Source organism: Neopsephotus bourkii, unplaced genomic scaffold, assembly GCF_033783945.1.
Source record: "Neopsephotus bourkii isolate Nb327-2 ecotype Australia unplaced genomic scaffold, CSIRO-AGI_Nbou_v1 NB_547, whole genome shotgun sequence".
In the NCBI taxonomy this organism is placed as follows: domain Eukaryota; kingdom Metazoa; phylum Chordata; class Aves; order Psittaciformes; family Psittacidae; genus Neopsephotus; species Neopsephotus bourkii.
Window position 1 is genome coordinate 1,401,111 of NW_026901048.1, and position 14,063 is coordinate 1,415,173.

The window sequence follows — 14,063 nt, forward strand, 5'->3', positions numbered from 1 at the left end:
GGCTTTTTCTTACTTAAATGTTTAAAAAAAAGTGATCTCAATGTTGCTGGCTTTCTTGCTCTTGGTTTGAAAGTGAACAAGTGCAAAGTTGAAAAGAAAGGGGGAAGGAAGCAAAAGAATGTCAACGTTGTGCAGAGCTGAAGCTGTTTAAATGTTTGTGGCTGTAGTCTCCTCAATTTCTAAGCTTTAAATTCACCCATTCCTTAAACTAGCCTACAGGAATTGCTTCTTGCACCTTACCTCAAAACCCACTTGCTGCTATTGCATCTTTTCTAGGGTCTTTTTTTTGTTAACTATTTGCAAAACCTTAGAAATAAGTTGTCCTCCCAGGCCGAAGAGCCATGGTGTCTTGAAAATGTGCTTGCTGCTTTGTTAAATTGTGTACTTCCTGCCCTTTAAATTTCTGCTGTGTTGAATTGTGTAGTTCCTGCCTTTTTAACTCCTCCTGCATGAGAACTGAAGTGGGAATGCAGTCGGCAGCCCAGCAGCAGGAGAGGATTGGACAGTGCATGGTGGCTGCTTTTGTGCTAATGGCCTAAAGATTGTAGATGGTACCACCAGCCCACAGTCGGGTCTCGTAGTCATGTAGCTCGCTCACCATGGGCTGACTTGGTAGGCATAATTGCCATATGCAGCTGGCCAGCAGCTGCCTGGTCCCTAGGTGAAACATAAAAATTAGTCTCAAAGTAGTTTCCCTGCAGTGTTTTGCACACAATTTGCAACGGTTTTAGGCTTTCTTTTCCCTTTAATTTGAGAAACTTCCATTTTCTTTCAGATTGATAACAGTGATTACCTCTGAGTGTAGAGCAAAGACTGGATCCCCTGTGTGAAACACTTAAGTGCCTGGAGCTTATTTGAGGGGGTATTACTCCAGTGGGGGCATGTGGCTCTTCTTGCTGGCCGGAGCCATGTATTTGGTCAGTGTTTTGGAGCCCTGGCTTTGCAACTTGAGAGTCTCAGGATTATTAGCTTAATTGCAGGGTGTGGTCTGCATCAGGATTTATTTGCTTGATATCTGGGCATCCTGATGAGGAAGATACACATATCGCAGGTTTAGGAGGAAGAGCTACAATTCATCACACTCCTTTCAAATGGTGAGTGGGATAGAAGTAATGGAGATCTTGGAACTGGGGCATGCTGTTGGCTCCTGTAAGGTGTTCAAGGCCCCTCTGTTTTGGGAAAATACAGAAAGCCACTGCTTATTTCCACCATTATTTGCTGTCTTCTCAGTGTGATACCAGCATATATTCAATCAGCTGACACCCACAAGCCTTAATTCAGGTGTTAGTGAGACAAGTGTCTATAAACACCGGTTTAAAAGTGGTTATGGAGTTTCTCTTAGCTTAATCCAGTACCTAGAATGAGTGTGAATGACAAGGCCCACGTGTCTAAACTGGTGAGGCTATCTGAGAGAAAACAGTGGAGCGGATTGATATAATTTAAATAAGTTGTTGTTACTGATGTGCATATGCAGGCTTTTGAGTGGCTAAAATGAGATAAAACTGACTGATCTCAGGAGAAAAGCCTGCTTCTCGAGACTTCTCTCCTGTATACTGCAATAATGGTAACTCATTTTCTAAATGATAGGTCATGAAGGTCATGAAAATTGTTGGTTGGCAAATGACTTCCAGTAAGTGCTTGTGCAAGATGTTTACTTGAAGGCTCTAAATCTCATTCCCTGGTTGCCCATTCAACAAACTACAGAGTAACCACTCCTGGTCCAGGAAATGACTAATCCAAGTACTAACAGAAGTTGAGAGACTATTCCAGGGAGAAGCCCCAGTATACTTTTAATTTTCTTCATGCTGTTCCCCAGACATCATCTATGGACTACTATGGAGACAGGATCCTGGCCTAGGCAGAACTGGATTGAATGCAGTAAGGCTGTTCTTACAGTCCCAGTATATGTGCTACTTATATACTGATCAGAGAAGGCTTCATTGAGCAAAGCCTGCCAGGTAGCTCGCATGAGGTCTTCTGTAATTTACTGTGGCTTTTGGTGATGTGGGCTGTGGTTTGCTTGCTGGAGTTCTTGTAGGCCATTTTCCCATAGTCATTCTGTATACCCACACCAAAAGGAGCAGAGGGGGAACATCAAGAGCTTTGAATTCTGCCTTGGAAAGACAGGAGGCATTGTCTCCTGTGGTCTGGGGTGTCCAGCTAGAGCAAGTTTGGGGCAGGGTACGGATCGAAGATTGCCATTGGGTACCCCTGTTACCCTTCCACATGCAAAGGCAGCAATGACAGTGTGATCCCTAAATCTTAAAAGTAAATGCTAGGGTCAGAGACTCCCTGATTAAAACAGTAGCATTTGGAAATTGAGCATGTGTCCAGGATATTCAATTATGCCACAAGTCTTTGGGTTATTTTGTGTGCTTGCTTCCTGATGTAACATTTTGAAGTTTGCACTGAAGATGTTGAGACTACAAAATAGCCAGAGTTTGTACGTTACAAATAGCATGAGTTGGATCATAATGACATGTCTAATGGCCCTTTTGGTTTTCTCAAGGAGGGTTTTGCATTGGAAAGGAGCAGTGCTATTAATTGCATGGTTTGCTGCTCAAACTTAGAGCAAGCTTTCATCTAGACAGCTGAGATAGATAAGAGTCTATCTCGCATTTATCTCTTTTTCACATACTTGGAGCCAAGAGCAAGGAAAAAAACCACTTTTAAACGCTGTGAAGGGCTATATTATTAACGAAGCATATGCTATGGAAAAATATGGATTGGAAAGTAACATCACTGAGCTGAAAGGAAAGAGCACCCTGCTGGGAGGGAGCTAGCAATGGTGCATCACAGATGTAACAACCAAATTGAAACATTTAAAGGTATGTGGTCTCTCAAGCTATCAGCAGAACTTTGTCCTTGCTGCCTTCTTCCCTTGAGTCACATTGTGTTGTGGACTTGTGCGAAGATACTATTCTTTGTCCAAAGAGTTTCAGGTGCCATTTCCCGTAGTGGGAGGTAAGCTATCCATGCATGAAAGGCTGCACTCCAAGTGATGACTGCAATTAAGTGCCCTGGAGAGTGCAGCTGGATGCTAGGTCAGTGAGTGCTGCTGCATTGCTGGGGACCCATGGGCATGTTCTGGGCTCTGTGTGTCAGTTCTGACATTTGGGAGTTGTCTGCTTTTGCTGCAGCTCTTGCATGCCCTTGGATGACTCCATTTACTGTTTGGTTTGCTTTCTCTGCCTATAAAGCGGAAGTGATAATGTGTATTTGATCCTATTTTCTTACAGAAACATATATTTCAGAATCCACTTGTATAGGTGACAGCTGTGTAATTAAAAGATGAGATGAAAAAAGATCTGTATAAAGTTACTGAACTGCCAGGCTAAAATTCCTGAGGAGAATTTTTGTCTTTACACTTGGATGCTCACCCAAAGCAAACCTTTACAGCTTTACCTCTAATTAATGGAAGTTCAATTCACACTTTGTCCTAATAGTATTTGGATACCAGAAAGAAAATGAGAAACTTCTACTCTAGTTATACAATTATTGCAGCCTGGGTTCTGCTGATATTCTTTTATAGGTTGGAGATGTTTTACCTGCAATACTGGGATGATGGTCACAGACTTGCTGGTAACATAAATTTTCTACATTGGAGGCCAGCAGATGAGAATCCAGCGTATTGAGGGAGCTTCTAGTAGACTTTGAATAAAATTGATACACTGCAGAAAGTGGGAAGAATAATTTTGGGTTGTTTTTTTTTTTCTCCTAAATTTTTGTAGGGCCCTGTGGAGCCTGGCCTCCTTGAAGCAAAACAAATAACAATCAGCCTATTGAGACTCTAGAGCTAAAATGACCACAAATTCTGTTGCTGTGAAAGCTGCCAACTTAAAGCTTTAAAATACTGCAGAGAAAATAAGATAATCAAAACTCGTTTAAAGAGTCATTCAAACCCATTGGGAAAGGCTCGTCCAGATCAGCTGAAAGTTGCTAACTGTCTCCATTGCATTTCTGAGTTAGGAAAGGGCTAATACAAAGCTTAAGTCTTGTCTTTGCCTCCTGTTGCAGTCGTATTCTGGAGCTGCTGGGGAGAAGCACATACACTTTTCCTCACTGTAGTCTTTACTTTTACTTAGACGATCTACTTTTGGGCAAATAATATGCTCAGCTCCCTGCTGATGCCATTGAAAGCTGCTTTGTGCAAATGGTTGTGGGCTTTTGCCTGTCTGATCCTCCCATGTGAGTAGCTGCTGCACAGCACCAAGAGGTAAGACACTTGGTTCAGCGGGAGGGGACATTATGAATTGCTTTCCCAAGTCAAGCAGACCAGGCAAGTGGGCACTGTGGCTTCTCTCCCAGGCAGCAGCTGACTTGACTTGTGCATGTTTATTCCATAAAAGTCAGATGCTTTCATATCACCTGCTTCTATGTCATTACCTTAGCAACTGTTTGAATATGTAAATAAGTTTTCTGGTAATTATTGTAAGGGATTCCTGAGTTAGAAGAGCTGGGTGCTGCTAATATGAAGTAGTTGTAAGTGAGCAAGAAACATGGGTTTGCCCCTAGCATTGGTTTTTGGGTTTCTCTGTGAACCAGTGTAGCTGTCCTGAATGAAAACAGCAGGAAAACAGATCTTTGTGTTATAGAGATGCAACACCTGAATTCGTGGTATCTTGGCTAAACTTTTTTTGGTAAGTGCCTCTCCCCAACAGGCTTCACTCCTCCCCTTGCACTCATGCAGCCCCATGCTCCCGTGATAATCATCCACCCCCAGCTATTATAAGCAGTACAAACAAATGACAAATCTCTGGGTGCAGGAAAGTAACAAGAGGCTGATCAGTAGCTTTAGTTATCTTTCCTTCGTGTTTATTGCAGTCTGCTGCAGTTATTTCAAAGGCACTGACATTGATCGACAGCTTCTATTAAGGCCTATCCAAGGCAGCTGGATTGAACAGATACATTAAATAAAGCAGTTATTGCTTTTCATTGCCTTTCCGTAAAATATCTCTGCTAAATAGCTTCTGCCATCAGATGCAGTTAGGTACATGGTTTTAATTTGAGGGACTGCTTTATAACACTGCACAATTGACACTGGTCTTTGTTTCCACTACAATAATGATTGTGTACATCCTGGAGAATTGATGAGCTGTCTTCTGAAGGGGGGAGAGGGAAGCCGTGGCAGGGGGGGCAGCTGCCTTTGTTGCTCTCGCTCTTTTTTATACTTGCCATGCTTGTCAGTTGTTTGCAGCACAGACAGAAATAATGTCAAGCAGGGCCCCTTATCTCAGGATGTTGTAATGTAGCTGCTGTAAGCCCTTGCCTGGAGACGAGATAAGAGCAACCTTACAAGCTTGTGGGGGAGTGAGGAGGGGGGCCAGCAGTGCCATCGTTGGGACAACAATGGCAGAGCTGTCACTTGCATGTTATGACTCTTTCTGGTGCCAAGGAAAGATATGTATGCTGAGTGGTGAATAACAAGCATGAAAATAAAAGTCCAGAATGTTCATCTAATAATGATGTATTTGTAACAGGATTATACTGCCCAATGATATTCTTTCTTTATCTCCTCACTAAATGGTGGGGCAGCTGTGTGCTTTGGCAAGGCGTGATGTCCTTTCTTTTGTGTGCTGCATATTAATCCTGTATTGAAGTAATTAAATGTGTGCTTAATGGCAATGAGCTGGCAGAATGAACGTACAATTGAATTAGCAGTTATGATGGGGACCATGCTACAAGATGAACTAAATGCAATTACTGTAGGCATTTTTCTCCAAGTCGAATCTGGCTACATGACATGACTTAATTACAGGTTGTTAGACACACTGTCTGATCTCATAAGGGTGCATGTGGAGGCACAGCTTCAGCTCTGTCATGTAACACATGCACGGGCACCCATGTACTAAGAGATTTAGCCTGGCAAAAGCATCAATGTGGATTCTTGACACTGCTGCAGGCAACTCTCAGTTGTGGTGGGAAACGCAGATTTAAAACTAGGCAAAAACAAAAAAGGAAGGTTGGTGTTCTCCTGCTGGGTGTCTGGTGGGGTCTTTGATCGGTTCTGTGTTATCTGGTGAACACTACCCTTTTTAGGGGATACCCACTCTTCCTAGAGGAGAAGGTGGGCAAAGAGCAGGTGGTAGAGTCTTCTGTGGCATCAAATATGTGCCTCTTCTCTCAGCATATGTGTCCCTAGTCAAACTTTGCTCTCAGCAGGATTCCAGATCAACTTGTCTGACCCCAGCTGGACATCTCTAGGTGGAACAGAATTGGAGAGATGATTTTTGAAAACATTTTGGAAACAAAAAGGAAAAAGCAAAAACATGTGGAGTTTTTAATTTGAAATGCTAAGTTCTACAGCATGACCTATAGTTGTGTCAGAACAAAGATAGTGCTGTAATTTAGGATGTAGTAAATCACTGAGATTTCTGACACTAGGGGGACTGTAACTACAGTATTGCAAGTATGGATTTGACAGCTCTTTAGGGATCTAAAATGTCAAATCCTGGGTTCCCAGAGGTGTTTTGTCACTGGTTCAAAATTTAATTAAGCTTTAGCTGTCATCAAGGAAAGATCTGGTCTGTTTTGAGAACTACTGAGTTGGGATCATTGTTAGCAGCACATAGACATCTCCCCTGTCAGGGTCTGTCTTATGTTACTGACACACAAGAAACAAAGACTCCTTGGGCCATGCTCCTCTGTGCTCTCAAGTGTTATGTGCCTGTTGTAGTCAGCGTTTGAGGAAGGCAGGCTCTGAGGTATGGACTTTCAGTGAAGGTCCTGAGACTGAAATGTATTGTGACTACTCAGGCCTCAGTCTGGATACAGCACAAACCTTGCCTTACATCAGCAAGAGCTCTGCTGTCAGGTCAGTGCATTCCAGAGCTTACCAAGTCTCAAACCATCAGTCTTGTGGCCCTTCTAGGTGGCTGCAAGCCCTTCAGGGTGTCTCCGAGTTCCTGTGGAAAGGTGCAGGTGATCAGTGTTGCATTTCCGGGTTCCACTCTTTCATATTGCTTGTGCCTTGTATTAATTTCTAAATCTGACACAGCACTACAGGGTCTGTATGGGGACAATTGGTGCTGGGCTCCCAAGTTGTATATTATAGCCTTAGTTCTCTTTGGGGCCATAAATGAAACCCTTTCAGCCCTAATGACCACAATGACTTTCCTCGATCATGTTATTGCTACTTTGGCACATTTATTGCTTTCACACGCACTAATGGATGAGTTTGGATATGTTAACAATTTATATATCATTTGATCCTAAAAAAGTGCCCCCTCCCACCAACCAAACTAACTTAGCCCTGAGGATTGAGTAGCTTTTAAGGAGTATAAATGAATTTAATGCTTTAGAAAGAGCTTCTGTAAATTATGAACATGACACCTATTACATTAAGCTGCATTAAGCATTAATACATCTTCATTACTGGCAGGTTGCCCAAACCTCCAAGGTTGAAAAAGCTGCCTGAAATGCCCAATGTGGTAGTCACCTAAACTGAGATTAATGACCTCTTTTTGGGGAGGTGGAACGCCCTGAATCTCAGCCTGCTGCATTTGCCCATGAAGAAACATCTCCAAAATACCTGTTGCAAGATGGCTTTTTTCGTAGCTTCATTGGCCTGTCTGCATTGAAGTATCAGGCTCTTAGGTAAAAAGGTGTGATAAATCTTGTCGAAGTTGCTGCAGATAGAGAAACTAGTTTTGCTAACCTTTCTAAGCCACTGGTAGTGGATTGCTTGGCAGATTTTTCTCACCACTGGCCAAAAATTAATTCACTGAACATGTAATAGTCATTTCTTATTGTAAATCCTTTCTGAGCTGTAGGCACCAAAGGCTGGAATTGCTGAATTGTTATTTCCAATGGTTGTGGAGGAAGAAAGTCTGAAAAATAATCACAGTACATTAATGAGAGCCTGCTCTACATGGTCAAAGAAAGAAATAAAAGTGATTTTATTGTCTTAAAAAGCAATATCCATTAGACTCAGATTTGGCTAAAAGTGGACTGAAAGGCTCTTATTTCAACAAGATATACAGGCTCAGGGGAAAAAAAAACAAGCTAAATGCTTCTGACATTGTAATTGATTTTATGTGGTACATTTATGAGACTTTCAATTCATGTTCCATATGGGATTTAGCACTGAGGTGTTATTGCAACTTCTGAGACAGTTATGTTGTCATTCTTGAAGGAACAATTTGGTGGTTCCTCTGTTCCCAGAACAAGCACTGACTTGTCTCAAAGTTTACACCTTGTGATGGAAGAATACTTAAACTAGGGACTGTTTTGACTCTGGGTTTGTTTTGCTTTGCTACAGCTGGGAATACATAGCCTTTGTCAGGAATCTGGGTGCCACAGGATGCTGCAATGAGTCTCATGTTGGCAGGGAGAAGGGCAATCCACTGTCTCCGAGAGGCTGTAATATCCTGCAATCCAAGCATAAAGCAATGTGGTCACTATATGAGATGGAGTTTTAATGGATATTGTTCATGGTGTTGGAATATATGAAGCAATAAATTGCTTTTCTGGATGATTTAGTGCTGAAGCAAGGTTGAAGACTTAGGTAACTGCACATGGTTTACTGCAAATACACTAGCTTTACAGTGGTAAATGTATAACCTATTAAACAGCAGAGGAGGAAAAATAAGCAAACCCGAAAGACTTTTAATCAAAGCATTATTCCCAAGGTTCAAAGTCAAGATCTCGAAGTTGAGAAAAACCATATTTAAGGTAACCCAGCCTTCTAAATCACGTACTCTGTGAATGTGTGTGTGTGTATCTGTGTGCGCCCATTTTGTTACAGGTTTCAATTATATCAAAGCATGTTTGCTTCTGCCAGATACTACCAGCTTCAGTGCACAGCATGAGCCACACACAAAGTGTGAAACAACTCTACAATATTTCTTCCTGTAGTGATGGCTCAATGCCAGGGGTTATGTAAACTCTGCAATAAATATGCATTTAATAATTTCCTGATGTTGTTCTTTGTGGCAGCCATCAGTGCTGTAGACAAATATTAATGAATTTATCTTTATTGCTTTCCTGTGAAATGGCCAACTAACATACTTACATCATTGAGTATAATTCACCAGAAGTCAGTGAGAAAGTTCGAGTGCTTCAAGTTAAGCATGTGCTTAAATCTCTGTGGGATCAGGGCCTCGAATGATTTTACTGGATTAGTGGCAATGTGAAAATGAAAATAAATACAAATTACATCAGTGTGACTTTTTTGAAACTGTGAAGCTTACTAGTGTGTCCTGAAAAGCACATTAAGAGGAAATAATTAGACATGCGGAATTTAGACATGCACTTATGTCTCACTGGAGCTGTGCTTTGCTAATCCATGGCTTGCTTGTTTGGAATTTTGTTGTTTGCAAGCAAACACAACAGGTGGTAGTATTGTCTGTTGTCTTAACTGAAAGTTAATTTGAAAGGGCATTGGGTTTTAGGAAGATTATCTTGGTTCTGTTGGTGTCCATGGCAGAACTCTTCTATTGAGAGGTGTGTCCAGGATTATGACCCGAAAATGATACACCATAAAAAGCTCTCTTCCTGCTGTAAGGTGACTTCAGGAAAGCTCTGTGCCTTTTGTCACCCTCTAAGAAGCTTGGTGCTTCTCAAGAATGTACATGCTCACTCCAGCATCTCATCTTGTGCAGACTGTCCAACTTCTTGTGTGTTTCTCAATAGAACAAATGACATCTTTCAAATTCTTACAGAAACTTCTTTCATAAACAGAGGTAATTATTTGCCTAGCCCTTCTCATAAATTAAACATCTACTAGTACAACTTAAGTTTGTTTTATTGATCTCTTTAAGATGTACAAGGGATGAGTATGGCCTTTTTGGCTATTGTAAAATCCTGTCCAAATGCTGGCTCTAACTATAGGTCACTACTGAAATTATGCAAAAAAAATTTCAGCTACTAACTTCAAAGGAATTGAAGAAAAATAAAGATGTTATGGTTTGTTACAGGAGGTAATGCTTCCTATTAGGTATAGGGAGAGAAAACATGAATGTACTTTAAAGCATGTGAGCTGCTTATTTCTAGATATTCCAGGCTATTGTAAAGAGCACAGCCAATTACTCTGCTTCACAGGAAAACCTAGTGAATGTACAATTAGCTCCCTGACTTAGTAGGTGTGCACAAAAGGTTTTGCAGGTTTCAAGGCCTGTTTCTTGGGGAACAGGTATGAAATGGGTATCTGCTTGTAATACTTAAAGCAGGTAGTAAAATGTGTGTGTATCATATTTCTACATATACATACACTCAGGGTGGCATGGATTAGGATGCTAAACTGAGTGACACTGTGCCTTCTGTATAAACACGCAAGTGTTGTAGTTAGCTTAAGTTTCTACTTGTCAGAGATTCAAAGTGGTGTTGCATAGAAAAATTTCGTATATGTGAATGTACATATTTTCAAAACTATATAATTATCACATAGTTACCAAACAAACTATTGCATTTCATTGACATAAAGTGCAAAAGGTGCATAGTAGTTGGGAATTCTAAAACCAGGAAGTTATCCATGTTTAAGGAATTCTGTTTTCTCTCTCAACTAAGTAAAAGAGAAGAAATGAATTATGCATCTTAGCTGTTGTCTTTAAGCCAAGCACCTGAATGCATTTTACTGTGTATCTGGAACAAATAAAGAGTGACCTCGGGCCCTTTGAGTGAGCTCGCTTACATTCTTAACCAACTGTAGACGAAGACATCTGAAAATGTTGGCTCGTGTTGTTTCAGCTTCAGCCTTAACCAGTGGGATACCAAATACATTGAAACCAGGTCATAGTTAAAACTGTATTATCTGGTTATTTTAATGCTACTAGAGCACATGTTTGCTGGAGCAGGGGCCAGCTTGGTGTCTCTTTCACAGCTTGAAGTGGATTTTGGTTTTCTGTTGAGTGAGTAAAGTATTGAAATGCTCTGAGATTATAAGTAACAAGTGTTTAACCCCAGTGTGGTCTGTATTTCATGTACCTGATTGCTCCTTCATTATGCAAAGGTAACATAAATATCAGATGTGAGATTAGTTTAATGCGGAGAGCTGCTTGTAAGTCACAGGGGACTGCTGATTACAGTGCATCTCTTAATGACCTGCTCAGTGTGTGTCCTATTCAAAGCACAGGGCAGGAACTAGTCTGATTGTCAATTTGACTGCTGTTTGGTTGGAAATAGACTGAGAATTGGAAGGAAGGTGCAGGAATGAACTTTTTGCATAACTGTTTGGGTGGGTTTTTTTTTTGCTGATAATGCCCAAGCCACCTCCTCTTCAAGGTGACACTTGCTCAAAATGAGCAAAGAAAGCTAAAGAAAGCTAGCAAAGAAAGGAGTACTCTTCAGGAACAGCTGACTTTAAATTTACATGTTATAAATGTGCTTACAATACGAAAGATTGCTGGGTATGTGTATCTGTCTGCAGTCAGCTAGAGAAATACAGACATTCTATAGGTGAGTGTGCTTCAAGTGAGACCTCCATCTGAGGGCATGAACTCCATCAGTTCCCTTTCCCTTCCAGGTTTGTGGAGTGGGATAAGTCTGGTGCAGAGCTGTGTGTGTAGGATAATTCTGCAGGCGTGAGCCCTGAGAGAATGTATTAGGGAATATGAAATGGTTGTAGGCAGTGCTCCACAGTGCTATGTGGATGTTTTAGAAAGCCTGTTGTGTTTAATAGTTTCCAGTGCTTTCCAACAGGAAGGAAGATTTGAGGTGAGGAAGTTCTGCAAAGTCAGCTCCTAGATTTATAGCTGCATTTTAATGGATTATCAGACTCCAGGGACAGAGACACTTGTTCTCTCAAATCCCAGTAGATACTGGAGGCTTTTGTGTTTGTGCCTGACTGATCATATCAAGAATCACCCAGCTCAAGTATGTGGGATCTTCTTGCTGTTCTCATTAGACAATTTGTTGTCATGATTGCTGTGAGCTTTCTGGAGGATATGTCTGCTGAAAGTTTTTAATGAGACTAAAATTGCTTTTACAAATGAGCACTCAGTATGCCATTAAAATTTTTCTCTCACTGAAAGATGTCATACTTGAGAGGCTGCTGTAACCACAGGGAAAAATGGCTCACGCACCAGCCAATGAAGTCAGTAAATCAAAATAAATAAATGGAAATGCCAGGGCCTATGAGCATGTACTTGCTGCAGTTTAGAGCAATTACTGTTACCTGAAGGAGGGAAATCCATCATGTAGAAGCAGCCCTACCTGTGGTGGAAAGCCTGCTCAGATCTGCATGGTTCCAGTGATGGCCCCTTGGCAGGAGGCATTGCCTTGGAGTGCACAGCTTGAAAGCTGAGCTTGACTTTTTTTTTCCCAAGGACTCTGTCCGTTTCTTGGCTTGGTATTTTTGCACAGGCATCTCTTTCCCTCTAGAAAGTAATGATTCCAACTTCATTTTGGGAGGGATGTAGTTTTCTTTTGGATCATTGAGAACAAATATCTTGTGATACTGCTCATTTGCTGTGGGCGTTTGCATGTAGACATAATCAGTAAATGCATGTGTACGTGGTGTAGGGTACCCATGCTCTGTGATGGTGGAGATTTTAAACACTGTTGTGAATTAACATAGGATTCCTCCATGCACTTCCTTGTTTGGAATAATTGGTAGTATGTAATTCAGCCCAATTTCCCCAGAAAGAAAATCAGTTGACCCTCGCATTCCTAAAAGCTGAACTAAAAATTTGGAGGCTCACATCAAAGCTCTGTAAATAAAGTGAGTAACACTTTGGACGCTCGCTTCTGCTGGGGAGTGGGGGAGGGGGAAATTCCCTCTATGAAGAACACCCAAGTATTTAAAAAGAAATAGTTGGGTTTAAATGTCTCACTGTTTTTCTTCTCTGGGATACCATGCTGAGGATTTTATTTTCCTTTGCAATGCTTATGCTGCTGAGCCCTTTTCTCAGAGGTAGGCTGACGTTAGCACGCTGAAGCAACTAGCAGGTTCACCAGAGCAAGTTTATTTGTAGTGTGGCCTGAGTTACATTTGAGGTTGCCATTACGATTCAGAAGGCTCCACAAGGCTTGAATATCAATGGCACTTCAAAGGACTATAGCTGTGAATGAGCAGACATGTTCCCTTGCAGGCCCCAGAATGGAAAGGGAGAGGGATGGGTTCAAAGGTAGGAAATGGGTAGCATTTGTCCAATGACAGAAAAGTAGGCACCCCAGGTCTTCATAAATGTGATGGGGTCTCTCTGAGGTCTGTAGACTGTGATGACTGTACAGAAACTACTTGTGGCAGCCAGCCTGCCCTCCCTCCTTCACTGTCCTTTGTGTTCCTTTAGTGCTTTAGATAGGAATTGAGGAGAAAGAAATGCATTTTTTTTTCCCCTGCAGAGATACTCTTTTATTATTATTATTATTATTATTATTATTATTATTATTTTCCCGAGAGAGCTATAAATGAAAACCATGTAATTTACCCCAGATTTTCTCAGGTATCATTTTAGATTTTGGGATTCTTTCCTAAGCCACTCAAAGCTCCTTCTTTTGCTTGGTCTAGGCAAAACTTAAACTTGAGGTAGTTCTTTTTTCTTAATATTATATTTTAGCTAAGTTGAGTACTTTGTTTTGTCACTGGGGAGATGAGTGAGGAGCAGGTCTATGGCCGTTTCTGGTTTTAACTGCTTAATGCATTATTAAAAATTATATTAGAGATTAGCAAAGCTGGGCAAAATTTAGGACTTTTTGATAGCATGATGAGAGGTATTTGCTTCACTAAGAAGATAGGTAGATATGGGAGAAGGCCAGTATTCTAAGAGATAGGAAGCTTGTGAACAGGTACTACGTGATTTAACCAAGGCCATTCAAGCAAATGGTGTCAGGAACAGGAAACTGATGGCAAAACAACATGATTTCATGCTGTTGTAATGATCTAGATCAAACATGACTTTGATACCTTATAACTAAATTAATTCTGCTCAGGCAGCTTGTTTTGATGTGGTTTTGCTTGGTTTTTTTGTTTTGGAATATTTTAATTCAAATTTTTTCAGTGGGGTTTTACATCTCATCTTTTGCTCTGGGAACATGCTATATTTGAATTCATATTATAAACTTCAAAAGTAGGAGAAATCACTTGTAAGTCCATATGGCAAGACATTGGCAAAACTTACTTATGA

At 41.0% G+C, this 14,063-nt stretch overlaps 1 protein-coding gene across 1 annotated transcript in view; it reads left to right on the forward strand.

Moving 5' to 3' along the window:
- Window positions 1–252, forward strand: part of LOC133211007 (glycerol-3-phosphate acyltransferase 3) — an 89,855-nt gene extending 89,603 nt beyond the window's left edge. Inside the window, exon 13 of the transcript XR_009725068.1 lies at window positions 243–252. The gene's annotated coding sequence lies outside the window, so the exon portion shown is untranslated. The remainder of the gene's footprint in view (window positions 1–242) is intronic.
- Window positions 253–14,063: the final 13,811 nt, after the last annotated feature.